We start from the raw sequence: 19,631 nt of genomic DNA on the forward strand, positions 1-19,631 counted from the left end.
GAAATTGTTTCACAACTAATACCGCCTGGAACACCATAGTGTGATGGTGTGTCCGAACATCATAACTGCACCCTATTGGATATGGTGCATACCATGATGTCTCTTATCAAATTACCGCTATCATTTATGGGCTAGGCATTAGAGACAACCACATTCACTTTAAATAGGGCACCACGCAATTCCGTTGAGACGACACCGTATGAACTATGGTTTAGAGAAACCTAAGCTGTCGTTTCTTAAAAGTTTGGGGCTGCGACGCTTATGTGAAAAGTTTCAGGCTGATAAGCTCGAACCCAAAGCGGATAAATGCATCTTCATAGAATACCCAAAACAGTTGGGTATACCTCCTATTTTAGATCTGGAAGCAAAAGTGATTGTTTCTAGAAACGGGTCCTTTCTCGAGGAAAAGTTTCTCTCGAAAGAATTGAGTGGGAGGATGGTGGAGACTTGATGGGGTTATTGAACCGTCACTTCAACTAGTGTGTACAAGGGGACAAGAAGTTGTTCCTGTGGCACCTACACCAATTGATGTGGAAGCTTATGATAGTGATCATGAAACTTTGGATCAAGTCACTACCAAACCTCGTAGGTCGATAAGGATGCGTACTACTTCAGAGTGGTACGTAATCCTGTCTTGGAAGTCATGTTGCTAGACAACAATGAACCTACGAGCTATGGAGAAGCGATGGTGGGCCCAGATTCCGACGAATGGCTGGAGGCCATAAAATTCGAGAGAGGATCCATGTATAAAAACAAAGTATAGACTTTGGAAGAACTACTTGATGGTCGTAAGGCTGTTGGGTACAGATGGATTTAAAGGGAAGACAGACAATGATGGTAGTGTCACCATTAAGAAAGCTCGACTTATCGTTAACATGTTTTCCGACAAGTTCAAGGAGTTGACTGCGATGAGACTTTCTCAGTCGTAGCGATGCTAAGAGTCTGTTGGAATTATATTAGCAGTTACTACATTATTTATGAAATCTTGCAGATAGGATGTCAAAACATTGTTTCCTCGACGATTTTCTTGAGGAAAGGTTGTATGTGATACAACTAGAAGGTTTTGTCAATCCTGAAAGATGCTAACAAGTATGCAAAGCTCCAGCAATCCTTCTAAGGACTGGAGTAAGCATCTCGGAGTTGGAATGTACGCTTTGATGAGATGATCAAAGATTTTTGGTTTATACAAAGTTTATGAGAAACTTGTATTTCCAAAGAAGTGAGTGGGAGCACTATAGAATTTTTGATGAGTATATGTTGTTAACATATTGTTGATCAGAAATGATGTAGAATTTCTGGAAAGCATACAGGGTTATTTGAAAAGTGTTTTTCAATGGAAAACCTGGATTAAGCTACTTGAACATTGAGCATCAAGATCTATAAGGATAGATCAAAAACGCTTAATAGTACTTTCAAATGAATACATACCGTGACAAGATTTTGAAGGAGTTCAAAATAGATCAGCAAAGAAGGAGTTCTTGGCTGTGTTACAAGGTGTGAGTATTGAGTAAGACTCAAGACCTGACCACGGCAGAAGAGAGAGAAAGGACGAAGGTCGTCCCCTATGCTTTAGACGTAGGCTCTATAGTATGCTATGCTGTGTACCGCACCTAAAGTGTGCCTTGCCATGAGTTAGTCAAGGGGTACAATAGTGATCCAGGAATGGATCACATGACAGCGGTCGAACTTATCCTTAGTAACTAGTGGACTAGGGAATTTTCTCGATTATGGAGGTGGTAAAAGAGTTCGTCGTAAAGGGTTACGTCGATGCAAACTTTGACACAAATCCGGATGACTCTGAGTAGTGAACCGGATTCGTATAGTGGAGTAGTTATTTGGAATAGCTCCAAGTAGCGCGTGGTAGCTTCATCTACAAGATGACATAGAGATTTGTAAAGCACACACGGATCTAAAAGGTTCAGACCTGTTGACTAATAACCTCTCTCACAAGCGAGATATGAACAAACCCCATGGGTGTTGGATTCATTACAATCACATAGTGATGTGAACTAGATTATTGACTCTAGTGCAAGTGGGAGACTGTTGGAAATATGCCCTAGAGGCAATAATAAAATGGTTATTATTGTATTTCCTTGTTCATGATAATTGTCTATTGTTCATGCTATAACTGTATTAACTGGAAACCGTAATACATGTGTGAATACATAGACCACAACATGTCCCTAGTAAGCCTCTAGTTGACTAGCTCGTTGATCAATAGATGGTTATGGTTTCCTAACCATGGACATTGGATGTCATTGATAACGGGATCACATCATTAGGAGAATGATGTGATGGACAAGACCCAATCCTAAGCATAGCACAAGATTGTGTAGTTCGTTTGCTAAGAGCTTTTCTAATGTCAAGTATCGTTTCCTTAGACCATGAGATTGTGCAACTCCCGGATACCGTAGGAATGCTTTGGGTGTACCAAACGTCACAATGTAACTGGGTGGCTATAAAGGTGCACTACAGGTATCTCTGAAAGTGTCTGTTGGGTTGGCACGAATCGAGACTGGGATTTGTCACTCCGTATGACGGAGAGGTATCTCTGGGACCACTCGGTAATGCATCATCATAATGAGCTCAATGTGATTAATGAGTTAGCCACGGGATCATGCGTTACGGAACGAGTAAAGAGACTTGCCGGTAACGAGATTGAACAAGGTATAGGGATACCGACGATCGAATCTCGGGCAAGTAGCATACCGATAGACAAAGGGAATTGTATACGGGATTGATTGAATCCCCGACATCGTGGTTCATCCGATGAGATCATCGTGGAACATGTGGGAGCCAACATGGGTATCCAGATCCCGCTGTTGGTTATTGGCCGGCGAACATCTCGGTCATGTCTGCATGGTTCCCGAACCCGTAGGGTCTACACACTTAAGGTTCGGTGACGCTAGAGTTGTTATGGGAAATAGTATGTGGTTACCGAAGGTTGGTTGGAGTCCCGGATGAGATCCCGGACATGACGAGGAGCTCTGGAATGGTCCGGAGGTGAAGATCGGTATATTGGACGAAGGGTATTGGAGTCCGGAATTGTTCCGGGGGTACCAGGCTATGGCCATCATGTCCGAAAGGGGTTTCGGAGGCCCCGGCAAGCGTTGGGGGGCCTTATGGGCCAAGGGGAAGGGGCAAACCAGCCCAATAAGGGGTTGTGCGCCCCTCCCAACCCCTCTCACCTAACCAGGAGAGGTGGGGGTGCCACCCCTAGGGCAGCCGCCCCTCCCGGCTTGGGGGGCAAGTTTCCTAAGGGGTGGGGGCGCCCAAACCCATCTAGGGTTTCCCCTGGCCGCCGCCTCCTCCTCTAGATCCATCTAGAGGGGCCGGCCCCCTCTCCCCTTCCCCCTATATATAGTGAGGGGGTGGGAGGGCAGCCATACCCTTCCCTTGGCGCAGCCCCCTTCCTCCTCATACATCTCCTCCTCCTCCTTAGTGCTTAGCGAAGCTCTGCCGGAGAACCACGAGCTCCATTGCCACCATGCCGTCGTGCTGCTGGAGTTCTCCCTCAACTTCTCCTCTCCCCTTGCTAGATCAAGAAGGAGGAGATGTCCCCGGGCTGTACGTGTGTTGAACGCGGTGGCGCCGTCCGTTCGGCGCTAGATCGGATCTTCCGCGATTTGAATCGCCGCGAGTACGACTCCATCAACCGCGTTCTTGCAACGCTTCCGCTTAGCAATCTTCAAGGGTATGAAGATGCACTCCCTCTCTCTCGTTGCTAGCTTCTCCTAGATTGATCTTGGTGACACGTAGGAAAATTTTGAATTATTGCTACGTTCCCCAACACAGCATCCCCAAGCTTAATTCCGGCTCGTCCTTGAGTAGGTAAATGATAAAAACAGAATTTTTGATGTGGAATGCTGCCTAACATGTCATCTCGTATTCTTTTCTTTGTAGCATGGACATTTGGACTATTATATGGTTCAAAGCAATAGTCTAGTTTTGACATGAGACTTAAATACTCAAGTATATCAACAAGCAACCATGTCTTTCAAAATATCAATGCTAAAATAAGTTATCCCTAGCCCATCATCCTTAATCATTGATCCATTCATGAAACACACTCGTATATTAGCTACACCCAATGCTCAAGTATGATCATAGTGCCCCCTAGTTGGTGATTTATAAGAGAAGATGAAGACTCAAATTAAAAATAAAAATTGCATAAAGTAAAAGAAAGGCCCTTCGCAGAGGGAAGTAGGGACTTGTAGAGGTGCCAGAGCTCAAAGCAAAAATTGAGAGATAAAAACATTTTGAGAGGCATACTTTTCCCACCAATGAAAACGACCTCGAGCTCCCAACACTTTCCATGCTAGGTATATCATAGGCGGTTCCCAAACAGAAAATAAAGTTTATTCCTTTTTCCACCATACTTTCACTTTCCATGGCTAACCGTATCACGGGTGCCCTCCATACCAACACTTTCCAAGGAATTTATTATTTTATAACATAAAGTAAATTCATTTTTCATTTCGGGACTGGGCATCCCTAATACCTTTGCCTTACTCTCGTGCAATGACAAGTGAATAAACACTCATCGTGAGAATGACACATCTAGCATGGAAAATATTGGCCACCCCTTACCGCCTCGCGAGCGGTACAAGCACACAAAAGAGAAATTTATTTTGGAAATTAGAGATGGCACATACAAATTTGTTTAGAACAGCAAAAGAATACCGCATATAGGTAGGTATACTGGACTCATGTGGCAAAACTGGTTTAAAGGATTTTGGATGCACAAGTAGTGATCATACTTAGTGCAAAATGAAGGCTAGCAAAAGATTGAGAAGCGACCAACCAAGAAACAAATAATCTCATAAGCGAGAATTGAGCATAATTAACACCGAATAATGCACCACAAGTAGGATGTAATTTCATTGCATAACTATTGACTTTCGTGCTTGCATAGGGAATCACAAACCTTAACACCAATATTCTTACTAAAGCATAATTACTCATCAACATGACTCACATATCACATCATCATATCTCGAAACTATTACAAGGAATCAAGTATTTTGTCCAATGATCTTCATGAAAGTTTTTATTATATCCTTCTTGGATATCTATCACTTTGGAACTAATTTTCATGTGTTCATTTTGATAAGCTCAAACAAATATAAGTGAAGATCATGAGCATAATATTTCTTTCTCTCAAATTAATTTAAGTGAAGCAAGAGAGAATTTCTTAAAAAATACTAAGGCACACCATGCTCAAAAAGGTATAAGTGAAGCACTAGAGCAAATGACAAACTACTCCAAAAAGATATAAGTGAAGATAAAGCGAGTAGTTAAGTAAATAGTTAGCTACTTGAGGACTCTCTCTTATTCAAAAACTCTCAGATCTAAGCATTTTATTAAACAGCAAGGAAAACAAAATAAAATGGCATTCCAAGAATAGCACACATCATGTGGAGAAGCAAAAACTTAGTCTCGACCGATACTAACCGATCAATTGTTGATGAAGAAAGGTGGGATGCCTGCCGGGGCATCCCCAAGCTTAGATGCTTGAGACTTCTTGAAATATTATCTTGGGGTGCCTTGGGCATCCCCAAGCTTGAGCTTTTGTGTCTCCTTAATTCCTTTTATATCACGGTTTCCCTAAATCTTAAAAAACTTCATCCACACAAAACTCAACAAGAACTCGTGAGATAAGTTAGTACAAACCAATGCAAAAACCTTATCATTCTCTACTGTAGCAAATCACTAAAATTATTATTCAACATTTCATACTAAATGCCTCTGCATATTTAATACTCCTATCCTCAAATAGAATCATTAAACAAGCAAACATATGCAAACAATGCAAACATAACAGCAATCTGCCAAAACAGTACAGTCTGTAAAGAATGCAATATTCATCATACTTCCCTAACTCCACAAATTCTGAAAAAATTACCACACTTCAGAAAATTTATCAGAGCTTATTTTGCAAAAAAGTTTCAGCATTTTATCACATTCTAACTTTTCTAGGGAATTTTTGCAGCAGCGGTACACTTTCTATTTTCAAACAGCAACATGTAGGCTTGCAAAATAAGCATAGTAAAGGCTATCATTGCCACTTTTATTGATATAAAAGATGCAAAACATTATTCTAAATAACACCAAACAAATCCTAACAAAATAAATTGACGCTCCAAGCAAAACACATATCATGTGACGAATGAAAACATAGCTCCAAGTGAGGTTACCGATAATGTTGGAGACGAAAGAGGGGATGCCTTCCGGGGCATTCCCAAGCTTAGTTGCTTGGATCTTCCTTGAATATTACCTTGGGTTCCTTGGGCATCCCCAAGCTTAGGGTCTTGTCACTCCTTATTCTCCTCATATCGACATCTCACCCAAAACATGAAAACTTCAATCACAGAAAACTTAACGGAAATTCGTGAGATAGGTTAGTATGATAAAGAGCAAACCATTTCACTATGGTACTGTCAAAGACAAGATTCATAATTGTTTCCACACAATGCCTACTGTAGCATATCATTTGCACAATTTATATTGAGCAATATAAGCCATAGGAACTAGAAAACAAGCAAACTATGCATTGAAAACAGATTCTGTCAAAAACAGAACAGTTTGTAATGATCTGGACAACTACCATACTTCTACTACTCCAAACATTCTGAAAAAAATAGGAAACGTAGAAAATTTGTATATCAATTATCTATAAAAAAATCAGAAATTTTCGACGCTCTAGTGAATTTAAATAATTCTATCTCTGGAAGCAAAAGTTTCTATTTTTGCACAGAATCAAGTCAACTATCATCCACACTATCCCAAAGGCTTTACTTGGCACTTTATTGAAACAAAAGCTATAAAACATGATTACTACAGTAGCATAATCATGTGAACACACAAAAACAGTAGGTAAAAGTGTTGGGTTGTCTCCCAACAAGCGCTTTTCTTTAATGCCTTTTAGGTAGGCAAGATGATTTCAATGATGCTCACATAAAAGATAATAATTGAAACATAATAAGAGCATCATGAAACACATGGCAAGCACATTTAAGTCTAACCCACTTCCTATGCATAGGGATTTTGTGAGCAAACAACTTATGGGAACAAGAATCAACTAGCATAGGAAGGCAAAACAAGCACAACTTCAAGATTTTCCACACATAGAGAGGAAACTTGATATTATTGTAATTCCTACAAGCATAAGTTCCTCCCTCATAATAATTTTCAGTTGCATCATGAAGAAATAAAACAATATAACTATCACATACATAATTCTTTTCATGACACAAAAGCATAGAGAGATTATTACTCTCCACATAAGAAAATTTCTTCTTATCAATAATAGTGGGACCAAACTCAACAAAATAACTATCATGCGAGTGAAAATTAAAATCATGATGACAAGTTACATGGTTATCATTATTATTTATAGCATACATGTCATCACCATAATCATCATAGATAGCAATCTTGTTCTCATAGTCAATTGAAGCCTCGTCAAAAATGGTGGATTCATCATTAAATAAAGTCTTGACCTCTCCGAATCCACTTTCATCATTATAATCATCATAAATAGGAGGCATGCAATCATTCTAACAAATTTGCACATCAAATCTTGGGGGACTAAAAATATCATCTTCATCAAACATAGCATCCCCAAGCTTGTAGCTTTGCATATCATTAGCATCATGCATATTCAAAGAATTCATACTAACAACATTGCAATCATACTCATCATTTATGCCAAACACTTTATTGAATTCTTCTTCTATCAATTGAGCACACTTTTCCTTTCCATCATTTTCACAAAAGACCTTATAAAGATGAATAATATGATGCAACCTCAATTCCATTCTTTTTGTAGTTTTCTTTTATAAACCAAACTAGTGATAAAACAAGAAACTAAAAGATCCAATTGCAAGATCTAATGATATACCTTCAAGAACTCACCTCCCCGGCAACGGCGCCAGAAAAGAGCTTCATTGACGGGATGTGAGTGCCACTTACCTAGCCTCCCCCGCAACGATGCCAGAAAAGAGCTTGATGTCTACTACACAACTTTATTCTTGTAGACTCGTGTTGGGCCCCAAGCGTAGAGTTTTGTAGCACAGTGGCAATTTTCCCTCAAGTGGATGACCTAAGGTTTATCAATCCGTGGGAGGCGTAGTATGAAGATGGTCTCTCTCAAACAACCCTGCAACCAAATACAAGAAATCTCTTGTGTCCCCAACACACCTAATACAATGGGCAATTGTATAGGTGCACTAGTTCGGCGAAGAGATGGTGATAAAAGTGTAATATGGATGGTAGAAATATATTTTTATAATCTAAATAAATAAAAACAGCAAGGTAGCAAATAGTAAACGGGCACAAAAACGGTATTGCAATGCTTTAAAATGAGGCCTAGGGTCCGTACTTTCGCTAGTGCAATTTCTCAATAGTGCTAATATAATTGGATCATATAACCACCCCTCAAAGTGCGATGAAGAATCACCCCAAAGTTCCTATCTAGCGGAGAACATAAGAAGAAATCGTTTGTAGGGTACGAAACCACCTCGAAGCTATTCTTTCCGATCGATCTATCCAAGAGTTCGTACTAAAATAACACCAAATAATTTCAGATTCATAATACTCAATCCAACACAAAGAACTTCGAAGAGTGCCTCAAGATTTCTACCAGAGAAACAAAAGACGAGAACAAGCATCAACCCCTATGCATAGATTACCCCAATGTCACCGCGGGAATCCGCAAGTTGAGTGCCAAAACACATATCAAGTGAATCAATATGATGCCACATTGTCACCACGAGTATTCTTATGCAAGACATATATCAAGTGCTCTCAAATCCATAAAAGTATTCAACCAGATAACAACAAAATCTCAAAGGGAAAAACTCAATTCATCACAACAAGATAGAGAGGGGAAAAGACCATATGATCCAACTATATTAACAAAGCCCGCGATACATCAAGATCGTGCAATATCAAGAACACGAGAGAGAGAGAGAAAGAGAGAGAGAGATTAACACATAGGTACTGGTACAAACCCTCAGCCCCGAGGGTGGACTACTCCCTCCTCATCGTGGTGGACACCGGGATGATGAAGATGGCCACTGGAGATGATTCCCACCTCCTACAGGGTGCCGCAATAGGGTCTAGATTGGTTTTCGGTGGCTACAGAGGCCTGTGGCGGCGAACTTATGATCTGGGTTAACCCCGAGGGTTTTCAGAATATTTGGGAATTTATTGGGTAAAGTGGGGGTGCGGGAGGCCACCGAGGTGGGCACAACCCACCTGGGCACGCCTGGGCCCCCAGGCGCGCCCTAGTGGGTTGTGCCCCCCTCGGGGCACCCCCAGGTGCTGCTTTGGCCCATTGGTGGTCTTCTAGTCCATCAAAAATCCACAAAAAATTTCACGGTGTTTGGACTCTGTTTGATATTGATTTCCTGTGATGTAAAAACATGCAAAAAACAGCAACTGGCACTTGGCACTATGTCAATAGGTTAGTACCAAAAAATGATATAAAATGACTATAAAATGATTAAAAAACATCCAAGAACGATAATATAAAAGCATGGAACAATCAAAAATTATAGATACGTTGGCGACGTATCATAGAGCCACTCAATTCATCAAGCATATCATCTAACCTAGGAATATGATGACGATAACAAATAGTAATATTATTAATGCCTCTACAATCAACACACATACGCGACTTACCATCCTTTTTTGGCACTAATATAATCTGAACAGCACATAGACGGAGGGAGTAGTAAGTATACGAGATACGGTGGCACACTGACTTAAGTCGAATACAAGTGCCCAAAATTTGTGTGCATGTTATAATAAGGATTCACTTAAAATAGTACGTGAGCGAATAGAGGGATCAATTGGACAGTGTTCCCGAGCAGTAGCGAAATGTGTGAGGTAAGATACACCGCTGGCGCTTTTAATTTTTCTTATTAATTTGTTTGTTTCACCCTCTGACTAGTGGGACCCAACGTACTACGTGGAGAGAGGTAAGGTGACTAAGGCAGCATTATTTCTGCACCACTGTGGATAGTCTTACCACCAAAGCCACATGACACGATTATGATTGAAATCCCAATGACTCCCACACACACACAAAAAAACACGGCATGCTTGTCACACGAATGCAAGAATGTATAAAAGGCTATTTCCCTCTCGTTGAACATAACGGGAGGGTTGTGTAGCTGGTTAGCCAGTTCGCTCATCAAACTTGAGGTCTCGGGTTCGATAACTACACTTGAGCATAAGTTGTGCCAGGAGGATTCTTTGACTGGTCAAAATGTTTTCTAGGGTTTGCACGCTTCACACTCTCTCTCCAGTATATATATACACGCTGGAGCCTCAGCGCTTGTAGTTGCTCTCTTCACACTCTCTCTCCCTCTCCCGCTAGAGCCTCAACGCTTGTAGTTGCTCTCTTCACACTCTCTCGCCCTCTCCAGATCTAAACAAGACTTCGTTGGCCTCTCTCACCCCTCACTGCTGCTAAAAGAGCCAGCAAGATCCGTCTGCCGGGAAGGAAAGGAGGCTTAACACTGTCGCCGTCGGCGAGGGACTGCCGGCGCAGCTGTTCACTTTCCACCCAGCGGCGGCACGGGAGCGCCTCCGACCCCTTCTTCTTCGCCGCCGTCCCGTCGCCCACCGAACCACGCCCCAAGAACCTTAAGGTATAATTTACTTACTCCACATGCATTGTTCTAGCTGCATGTATACCATGAATCTAGGACGTGGTTCAAAGAGGAAAGAAGTGGGGGAAAGTAGTGGGAAAAGTTGTATATAGCATGAATCTAGGACATGGTTCAAAGAGGAAATGAAGGGGGAAAGTTGTATAGCATGAATCTAGGACGTGGTTCAAAGAGGAAAGGAATGGGGGAAAGTAGTGGGGAAAGTTGTATCGCATAAATCTAGGACGTGGTTCAAAGAGGAAAGGAAGGGGCGAAAGTACTAGTTCAAAAAGGAAAGGAAGGGACAAGGCTGTAGAGTTTGAGCAGGACTAGATTTGCTGCGCTCACATAGGGAAAGGTGTCTAAAGATAACAAAACTAGGACCAACACAAATATGCTCCTTGGTTGTTTGTTCTTTGTTGCAACAGACTGTGCATGACCACAGTACATCGGTAGATGCACATGGTGCTGGTGCGTCCACTGTCCCGTGCAACTCATTAGCTGTTGTTAATCTAAGGCCCTGTTTGGTTAAAAACTCCCTAGTCCCTACCTGCTTGGTTCCAGGGACTAAACATGGACTAGAGGTTATTAAATGACATGCTAAAAGACCATGTTACCCCTAGTAATGAACTAATAGAGACAAGGTGCGATGCGTGGCAGGGGCAACTGTTGGAAAAAGTCCCAAAAAGACTCCCTCGGGGTCTTCTTTCTTTAGTCCCAAATGCCCACTTTTAGTCCCTAAAAGTCCCTCCTGTTTGGTTTAGATGGGACTGACACGGAGTTTTTTTAGTCCCTACACCAAAATGCCCCTGTAAACAAACACCCTCTAATAATGCCGCTGGAAAATTGATGCAATGCCACAGTTAAAAGCAAATTACATGTTTAACAAATTTTATTGTTAATATAATCTCTATGTTAATATTAATCAATGCCACCGTTTGAGAAATGCTACTGTCTTGCTTTCTTTCCCATTTAGATAAGGTAGATGCTTCTTTTTGTTGGCTTCTGTGTCATCCACCGTTATTGACCACTAATTGTTTCCTTTGCACCTCTGTGTAAACAGGGTTATCTACTTCACCTCGTTGCCATTGTGACCTTTTGTTGCACTGCACAAAACACTTTTGTTTTAAGAGTGTTTTGTGCAGTTCAACCAAAATGTCACACCGACAACGTTGCTTGATTGCTTGATCTTAGTGGAACTGCACAAGAGGAGATCTTACTTCCTATCCGTTAAGGCGAATTTGGTTCAGATCTTCTTCTGGTGAGTTGTTTGAATTCCGCATCATGAGAGGTCAGTACTAGCCTTATTTCACATGATTCTGCAGTGTGCTTTCATATGTTGTGCTACTTGTACGATAATGTTGCTTGATTTTAGTGAACTGCACAAATGGAGACAAGACTTCCAATCTGTATGTGCACCGTAATATCCCATTGAGGTAAGATAAGGATATTTCAGAACTACTGGCCTGTATTTTTCCACTTTCATCAGAAAATTAAGTTTAGTACTATACTTGTGCTCCCTAATTGACATGCCAAATCTTACATTGAAGGCGAAGCTTGTCTGTTATTGAACCAAGTGATGAAGGGGAAGAACAAGCAGAAGAAAAACAAAAATCAACTCCAGGTGCTGTAATGAAGCACTGGAACTGTGATGACACAAGTAATGATATAGTCTTGCATCTTAATTTATTGCTATGGTTGGAACGAGCAATTGTTTTGCCACTAATTTGATGCCACTCTTAATGTAATATGTAATTATCTCTACTTGTGCAAACAGGGATCTTCTTTGAAGATACCATATATTTTAGTGGAACTGCACAAGAAGATGTTGGAAACATTAAACTAACCAAGGAGTATATAGTAAGCATGGCCACCACCGTAGATAGCAACAGATGGTTCCGGAGAAGTGCTTCATCTGTATGCTCTACACAATAAGCCTCTTGACAAAGGTTGGTACTCGCCCACTGACTTCATCCAAATGATTGAGCTTTGTCATCTCTATTGGTGTTGTGCTACTGTTTAGATACTGTCATGAAAAAGTGGTATTGTCCTTGAGAAGTGCTTCATTTGTGCTGTTTTAAATATTTCCTTTCCTTTTTTTCGAGAAAACAGGGATGCTAGCATTTAGTAGTCCTCTTGTCTTTGCACAACAGGATCATCTTCCTCTGAAGAAGAATATGGAGTACTGAAGTGACTAGTTCCGATTATGCCAGGATGAAGAAGCCATGTCTATCTTCTCATCAGAAGGAGCAGTTGAAGGATGGTTACATTACTCCCCACAAGACCAACCTAACTTCAGCTCAGAAGGACTGACAAATCTCCATTTTTTTGCTGTGATGCGCGAGTACAATGTTGTTCTAGAATTCTTTCTGGTGAGTTCCATTTTTCTAAAAGTGTGCTCTACATGGACCATGTATGTGCCTGTTGAAACTGCCAATTCATAGTACAGTTTGCTTTACACTAATCACTTTTTTGTATTTGTGCAAACAGGGGTGCTCAGCTTGATTTCAATGGGAACTGCACACAATGTTCATGAATACATCGAATCATTCATTTCCACCACAAGAAAGGAGGTGCCGATAAGTTCAAGGCGTTGCAACATATAAGGGCGAAATCATACAAGCTCGGTGCGAATTTGGTTCATTTTGGTGGAACTGCACAAAAAGAACAACTGGTTTATTTAGCACGAGGTGCCATGTCAATGTCCGAACTGATGGCAAACCCTGCCCATTCCACAATCGTAGGTATTTGATATTTTGGAATGGGACAACCTTGTCAAATTTTGCTCATTGATTTTAGCAAGACATGCGTTTGATATTTTCGAATGGGACGCCCTTTGCTGTCAGCAGCGTCGATCAATTTTTTCTTTATTCTTTAGTTGTGAAGTAAATATTGCCTCTGACATGTGAGTCGCTGAGATGCATAATCATCGATTGTTTTGAATGTTCTCTATGAATTGCCAGGCCTGTGTGTTTGATTGCAATGTACAGAAACGCTAAAAAGATGCTCAAACTCTTTGTACTCCTTTTGTTCCTTTTTACTTCGCACATTGTGAAGGTGCATACTTTTTTGTATAAGATTGGTCAAAGTAGAGATACTTTGACTGCAGACAAAACTTGTATGCACGACTAGAAAGGACCGGAGGGAGTACATGTGAAACTGCTGCAAACGAGGCGATCACCCTGGGAATAATGCTAGTACGTATTGTTTTGCATGTTCATCCAATGCCAGTGATACAGGAATTCGAACTAATCGAAATAAATTCATTCATACACGGTCGGATTTCATATAAACATGCCGGATTTCATTACATTTCATACATTCTTCAACTAAAAAGGGGTGCGTTGGAGGTATAATTAATTAACCGAAGCTACCCACCTTTGTCCCGCTGAGCCGAATAGAAGCTTCAGTGACTTAACTGCAGGTGCAGTTGCGTAACTAACATGTGGCCTGTTGGGCCCACGTGTCAGTCAGCCAACTGCACCAGCAGTTAAGTAGAAGCAGCGTTCTTCTCCAGCGCAGCTCTCCGACTCCACGTCGCCGCCAAGAAGCTAACCGGCCATCAATGGTCAACCCGCCTAGCTTGGCTTCAACCGGAGGGTAGCAGCGGTGGCCTTACTTGGACCCGAGCGGTGGCGGCCTACCCTGTTCTACTTTTGCTCGTTTTCTGTGTGGCGCGGCCTCGTTGGCAGCGGGGCGGGGCCTCGACGGAGCCGGCGATGTCCTCTGTCTTGTTGCCGGCGGGCGGCGCCTCAGCGAAGCGGTGGAAATCCTCCCCCACATTGCTGGCAGGGTGGGGCCTCGGCTGAGCCGGCGATGTCCTCTGCCTCGTTGTTCGCGGGGCGGGGCCTTGGCGGAGCCGGCGGTGTCCTCTGCCTCGTTGTTGGCGCCGTGGAGCCACGGCGGAGCAGGGCCTCGTCGACGCCAGCGGAGCGGGGACTCGTCGGAGCCGGCATTGTCCTCTGCCTCGTCCTCAGTCTCGCCAAACAGCGCCTCGCCTGCTTCATCGCCCTCTTTGCTAGCCTCTTTGTAGGCGGCCGTAGCCTCCGCCACCCGTATGCGATACCGCCAGCGGTCGAGGCGGCCCTTGCGGGCGGAGCGGTACGAGTCGAGCAGCGCCTCCTGCTCCGCCCGCTCCATGGCGATCTGCTCCTCCGCCTGCAGATGCTCCTGGAGGAGATGGTGGTTGTAGGCGGCGTCGGCCTGCGCCTCCCGGAACTGCTCCTCACGCATCTGCCTCACCCTGTCCATATATTGGGCACGGGCCTCGCCGATGGTCATGGTGCAATGCACCGGCGAGGATGGCGCGGAGGAGGGGGTTGGCGCCGGATCATCGACTACCATGTTCTCCATTGGGACATCGTCGTCCTCCGGCTGCCTGCCATCTCCTTGTGGTCCGTCGTCCGCCCGTCCCGAAGAGCGCTGGAGTGCGAGGAAGCCATGGTGGGCAGTAGTGGTGTGGACAGGAGAAAGGGAATGGATGCGGATGACTGCGGCTATGGCCGGCGCAGCAGTTTATATAGCAATGGTGGGCGGGCGGAGGGACGGACGTGTGGCGCCGGAGTAGCCGCCTCAGCAACCGCGTATCATTAATGTGGGCGGCAGATGGACGGACGGACGACACTAGTGTCGTTTGAAGGCGGAGCAATCGCCTGCACCGGGAAGCGAGGCGGGCGACGCTGACTGTTTCGGGCGGAAAGTGCGCGCGGGCGAGGAGATGAGTTTACTTGGAGAGGATGACAATGGGGACGCACCAGGTCCATAGTCTCACGTACGCAAGTGCCTCCTTATTATATATATATATATATAACTATAATTTATTTTGCTTCCTCCTGGTTTCCTGACATCACGGTCCCACACCATTATCAACCTATGTAGTAGTCAATAAACGAGAGAATTGCATAAGAAGCGGCCGACAGCTGGGACCAAGCAGCTCGAGCAGTATTTGTGTTTTTGAGGTGTGAGCACTACAGAGTTTTTCGATGTTTAGCCCAGATATTAATTTTTCTCCTCTGAACAACAACGAAAACATTGCTGCAGGTATTAACTAGGCGGGCTGTGGCCCGTCTAGCCCAGGCCAGATATCCAGCCAAGATATTAATTTTTTTCAAGCTGAAAATGGCTAGCCCAGCTATACTTTTTTTAGGAATACCCAGGCAAGGTCAAGTTGTTATTCTCCGCCCCGCTGGGCTGCAAATCTTTCCTAGGAGGGATGCATTAGGCTTAACAAGAAAATGGGCTTTAAGAAATAATAAATGGGATGTAATTATAAAAACTGGGCAGTAACTATAAAAAAATGCCCCAAACACGTGATTACTTTATAAAATATTATTTTTGGATATTGAAAATTTTAATTTCATTAGTTGTTGCGAGCGCAATGTTTCGTTGGATTTTTATGTAATATAAATTTATATTGAAATTGTATTTAATCTGGCTAGAAATTTCGGGATAAAAATATTTCGGATCCCATCAAAATGTGGGAAATTTTATTGAATTCTGTTTTGAACGGTTGGTTGAAATGGGCTGTACTTTTAACAAACTGTAAATGGGCTGTAGTAAATTCCATTAGAATTCAAAAATGGGCTACACATTCTTACAAATCTCAAATGGGCTATAAGTTCTCTGCCACACACTTCTGGCCTTACTAAATTGACGCGTCCCCTAAAGAAAAACAGAGTTGACGCATATGCAAGGCTTTGTCAACTTATAGTCAACACACGGTTCTAGCAGCAGTGGTCATTGGATGTCCATCCAACGGATGCCATGCTTCTTCATCAATCTCGGATATTCTAGCTTCACCCGCCCAAAAAATGATTCCTCCCCCTGACATCTGGGGCGCACCGTTTCGGAAGCTGACCTATGGGCCTACTAAGTTGACGTACCAAGGGCTTTGTCAACTTAGTCAATATAAACGCTTCTAGCTGCAGTGACCGTACGATGTCCATCCAACGGCCGTCGTGCTTTGTCAACCTCTGGTCTTCTTGCTCCAGCCGCCCAAAGCAGCGCCGGTCGTGCCGCCTGCTCCTGCCTCCCGTGGCCGGCTGTGCTGCCGCGGAGGCCTCACCCCCTACTACTCCCACCGCTGGCCAGGCCATCGCTCCACTCACCCACACCCCCTGTTATTCTGCGGCGACGGCAGCGCAGCCGAACCAGTGAACCCTCGTACTCCTCTCCGCGTGTGCATCCACTGCCGCGTCTTCCCCGGCTCCGCGTCGTCCCCTTCCTAGGCCTTGCCGTCGTCCACCGCCCTGGTGCTCTCGGCGCGGCGTGGTCAACGTGGTCAAGGAACGACCTCCATCGGACGTGGACTATACGTGGAGAGGCTAACAGCTGGGTCCACGGCAGCCGCAAGGAAGTGCCTCCTTATAACGCGCAAAATAATTATTCCTCCACCTGACAGCGGGGACCCATCGGACGGGCCACCGTATTTCGCGAAAAAATGATTCGCCCCCTGACTGCTGCGACCCACGAGCTACATCTTCGCACGCAAGGAAGTGCGTCCGAAAAAAACGATTCTCCCCCCTGACTACTGGGACCCACCAGCTACATCTTGGCACGCAAGGAAGTGCGTCCGAAAAAAAAATGATTCGCCCCCCGACTGCTGGGACCCACCAGCTACACCTTTGCACGCAAGGAAGTGTGTCCAGGCAAAAAAAATGATCCGCCCCCCTGACTGCTGGGACCCAGCAGCTACACCTTCGCACGCAAGGAAGTGCGTCCGGGCCAAAAAAAACAAAACGATTCGCCCCCCTGACTGCTGGGACCCACCAGCTACATCTTCGCAGGCAAGGAAGTGCCTGACAGTCGGGACCCACCTGGTCGAAGCGTACGTAGCGTTGTCATTCTGGTCGCGAACGTGTACGTACATACTGGTCGATGTAGAGGCGCGCACCTGTCGTAGTAGAGGCGCGCACGTGTCGTAGTAGAGGCGCGCACCTAGCATGTACACGTACGTACAGCGGCCAGGGTGCAAGAAAGAAAATACGGCCACGTATCTGTACATACGGGCAGGGTCTTGAACGCCTACTCGCGCATACGTACGGCCAAGGCTCGTGTACATGGCTGGGTCGGAACGGAGAAACAACGTCGTCGTCGTGTTCATGGGGAGGCAACGGAATGCGTTGTGTTCATGGGGAGGCAACGGAATGCGTCGTGTTCATGGGGAGGCAACGGAATGCGTCGTGTTCATCGGGAGGCAACGGAATGCGTCGTGTTCATCGGGAGGCAACGAAACGCGTGGGAGCCAACCGACTGGGTCAGAACGGAATGCGTGGTCATGTTCATCGGGAGGGCTTGGACGGAACAGGCGATGGAAATGAGGCCTGGCGTACCGCAGAACGGAGGAAACGGACCTGCTACGTTTGGAACGGGGTCCTGTTGATCGGGAGGGGTGTGGCGTACCGCAAAACGGAGGAAACGGACCTCCTATGGTCAAAACGGGGGTCCTGTTGATCGGGAGGGGTGTGGCGTACCGCAAAACAGATGAAACGGACCTCCTACGGTCGAAACGGGGGTCTTGTTGATCGGGAGGGGTGTGGCGTACCGCAAAACAGACGAAACGGACCTCCTACGGTTGAAACGGGGGTCCTGTTGATCGGGAGGGGTGTGGCGTACCGCAAAACGGACGAAACGGACCTCCTACGGTCGAAACGGGGGTCCTGTTCATTGGGAGGGGTGTGGCGTACCGCAAAACGGGACTCCACGGGATACTGTTCATCTCCACCGTCGACCTCCTCCAGCCTCCACGGGCTACCGTCGACCTCCTCCAGCCTCCACGGGCTCCTGTTCATCCAGCCTCTACCGCGCGCTACTCTACCGGCTACTGTTCAACCACCCCTCCACCATCTACTGTTCATCCACCCCTCCACACCACGGGGTCCTGTTCAACCACACCTCCACGGGCACCCCTCCACCGTCTATTGTTCATCTAGCCCTCCACAACACCACGGGGTCCTGTTCATCCAGAGGCAACGCCAGCGCTCACTGTTCATCCAACCCCCCCCAAAACGCTCACTGTTCATCCAATCAATCGGCTTCAGTTAGCAGCAATAGCGAAGGAATCACTCGATCGGGTTCAGTTAACTACCATCGATCGATCGCTCGGGTTCAATAGCGCGTAGCCTGCAGTGCAATCGCTCGGGTTCAGTTAGAGCCCAACTCCTCACTCGGGTTCAGTTAGAGCCAACGCCTCGCACACACGCGCGTAAGTACGAGAGAAACGCGCATCGCTCGGCCCCCGACCTCCCACCGTAACCGGGAACTCCCCGAAATTTTCCTTCCCCTCGCTTCTACCACGGTTTTTTCCGTCATGGACGGCCCAAAGAATGTCATGCAGGTGCGTCTCCGGCCCGCCCAGGACGAAAAGCCCATTTTCTGCCATGATTTTTTGTCATAGAAGTAGGAGCCCACCACATCTATGATGATACTGGGTTTTGTCACAATTATCGTCATAGAAGTGTCATATGTATGACAGAAAAAATTCGTTCGGCCCAAAATGTCACGGATGTGTCTTTTTTTTGTAGTGGTGGCAGCAATACGAGCAGGAGCAGCCGCACCAAAACCATCAGCACCACTCGTCCATATTCCCCCAATGTCAGCGCCACATGAGGGAATTTGGACGCTATGTAGGGATTTTGGGGAAATGGGGAAACTGTGGGTATAAGCTAATGGTCGGGAACTACTTATGGCACTATATGTTGTATACGACACACTGTTTATACATGCCATTTGTGTTAGGTATTACAACGTCACACACGATTTCCGCACCAAACCATGTGAGAAGACAACATCGGTGAGACACGGTTGTTGTTACATAACCGTATGTGTTGTACTACCCTGTACATATAATTAAGTTACAGTGATACCGTGTAAACAGCCGGTCTGCGGATATCCATAAAAGAATAGCCGCTCTGCATATAGACATGGCAGCAGCGGCCTAGGCAGCGGCTACTAGAGAAGAGGTCAATCCTC

This window comes from Triticum aestivum, chromosome 7D, assembly GCF_018294505.1.
Source record: "Triticum aestivum cultivar Chinese Spring chromosome 7D, IWGSC CS RefSeq v2.1, whole genome shotgun sequence".
Lineage (NCBI taxonomy): Eukaryota > Viridiplantae > Streptophyta > Magnoliopsida > Poales > Poaceae > Triticum > Triticum aestivum.